At 48.9% G+C, this 2474-nt stretch overlaps 1 pseudogene; it reads left to right on the top strand.

Moving 5' to 3' along the window:
- The first annotated feature begins 363 nt into the window (after positions 1–363).
- LOC101338427 (small ribosomal subunit protein uS9m-like) lies at positions 364–1784 on the top strand (annotated as a pseudogene).
- The last annotated feature ends 690 nt before the right edge of the window (positions 1785–2474 follow it).

Genomic DNA, 2474 nt, shown 5'->3' with positions numbered 1-2474 from the left:
ATGGATTGTCCTCTGTGACTTATATATTAATATTAAATAGTCATGTTAATATTTATTAACTATCTGTCCAACTTTTATTAGTGAAACAGAATTATAAGGAAAACATTTTAGTATTATTAATGAGGTCTAAGTTCGTTGAATATTTACCATCCCAATTTAGCTCCTCTGCAGTGGTGAGACAATACCTTGCCTACTTGGGCAGAAGTGAATTAAATATAGAGTCAAGGGGATCTGAAACAATATGAAAGATGTCATTGTGGAAAAATGGGAGCACAGGGAAGCGTAGGTATTGATAAGTTGTGGCCGTGTAATAATTAGATGAGACGGCTTTTCGTCCTACTGCCCGCGCCTCCCGCAGCCAACATGGCGGCTATCCGTGTGTACTGCGGCGCAGCCGCTTCATACCGGCTCTTTCTTGGGGGTAGGGTTAGCTTTGCCCGAGGTCAGGGCCTCTGGAAAGCCGCGGCTGCTAAGCTGCAGAGATGTCCCGGATGCCAAATAGTAAGGCTTAAGACACACCACAGTTGTAACAACAAGGAAAAATGTTGCAGCCTTAAAACGTGAAACTTCCACAGTGGATTTTACTAAAAAGCAGATTGAAGAATTCAACATAGGAAAGAGACACTTAGCCAACATGATGGGAGAAGATCCAGAAACTTTTACCCAAGAGGATATTGATAGAGCGATTGCTTACCTTTTTCCCAGTGGTTTGTTTGAGAAGCGAGCCCGGCCAATAATGAAGCATCCTGAAGAGATTTTTCCAAGACAAGGACAATCCAGTGGGGAGAAGATGGCCGCCCATTTCATTTTCTCTTTTATACTGGCAGACAGTCATATTATTCATTAATGCATGGAGCATACGGAAAGCTACCAGATGTAGAAAACCGTCAAGACCAGCTGTGAGCCAAAGGTCTGTTTTCAGAAAAAACTAAAGTCAAAGACCCGACTGGCAGCAGATGGCTGATTAAGGAGAAACTGGAAGAAACGTTAGTGGAAAAACTGTAGATCAAGATTACGCACAGGGGGCTTCCCTGGAGGCGCAGTGGTTGAGAGTCCGCCTGCCGAATCAGGGGACGCGGGTTTGTGCCCCGGTCCGGGAGGATCCCACATGCCGCGGAGCGGCTGGGCCCGTGAGCCATGGCTGCTGGGCCTGCGCGTCCGGAGCCTGTGCTCTGCAACGGGAGAGGCCACAACGGTGAGAGGCCTGCATACCGCAAAAAAAAAAAAAAAAAAAAAAAAAAAAGATTACGCACAGTTCATTCGGCTGCTGGAAAGGTTATTGGCGTTGCCGTGTGACGCGGCTGAAGATTTGTCAGCAGGTTCCGCAGGAGTGTAACCAACCGAAAATACAGCTGATTGAGCCTTTGCAGTATGACGAGAAGGGTATGGCCTTCAGCACAGGCCAAGGTAACAGAAAGACTGCAAAGGTGGAAGTGGCTGTTTATCACCATGGAAGTGGGAGAATAGAAGTAAATGGGATCGACTACCTGCTCTACTTTCCGGTAACTCAGGACAGATAACAGCTGATAACTCCCTTTCCACTTCCTCATCCGGCTTGGAGAACACCACGTGACCTACACGGCGTCGGGGGGGCGGGGCAGGCGGGGGGCGCAGGCGCGGACCGTCCGCTTGCAGCCGGCTAGAGCCTTATGCAGCTTTGTCACCGAGGAGAAGGTCGAGTGGATACCCAAGCGGGACTGCTTACTGCTGATCCCCGTGTCAGAGAGCGGAAGAAGCCAGGCCAGGAGGGAGCCCCCGGGAAATTCACCTGGAAGAAGCGCTGAGTGTTCTGGGCGGGAAAGGAGAGGGACGCTGTGCACCTGGCATGTGGCAGACGCGCAGGAGAGAGTTGCTGGCCGGGATGAAGCAGCACCATCAGACGTTGGAGTTGTGAGATGATTTATTCTAAACTGCAATGTCGTAAAGGTTACCTTCTAAAAGTAATTATTTAAAACGGTTTAGCTTTGTTCTGCTGCTTTACTTTTAAAACTTTTTCAGATTAGAAGCATAACGCAGAATCTTGGCATATTCGACCTGAAAGGAGCATTTAGCAAAATCCAATCAGGAGACCGCCTTTTGCGGACGGAAAGGCCCAGCCCCACAGATCTGACCCACCAGAGCCACACTGCTAACTTAATGACAGGACAGACTTGGACTCACTCCCCCTAACTCTGTCGTTTTCCCAGATAGCAGTTGTTACAACATATTTTTCAAAACTGAGGGATGAGAGTGCTTGTTGAGAAGAAAGAAGTCTGTGGAGTGTCTTTGTCAGGAGCTCAGCCGAGTCTCTGTGGAAGACAACAGGCCAATCCCCTCCCCCAGCCCCTGGCAGCCACCATTCCACTCTCTGTTTCTGAGTTTGACACTTTTTTTTTTTTTTAAAGATTCTACGTCGGGCTTCCCTGGTGGCGCAGTGGTTGAGAGTCCGCCTGCCGATGCAGGGCACACGGGTTCGTGCCCCAGTCCGGGAGAAT

Source organism: Tursiops truncatus, chromosome 11 (assembly GCF_011762595.2).
Source record: "Tursiops truncatus isolate mTurTru1 chromosome 11, mTurTru1.mat.Y, whole genome shotgun sequence".
Taxonomy (NCBI): domain Eukaryota; kingdom Metazoa; phylum Chordata; class Mammalia; order Artiodactyla; family Delphinidae; genus Tursiops; species Tursiops truncatus.
This window is presented reverse-complemented; position numbering and strand designations above follow the sequence as displayed.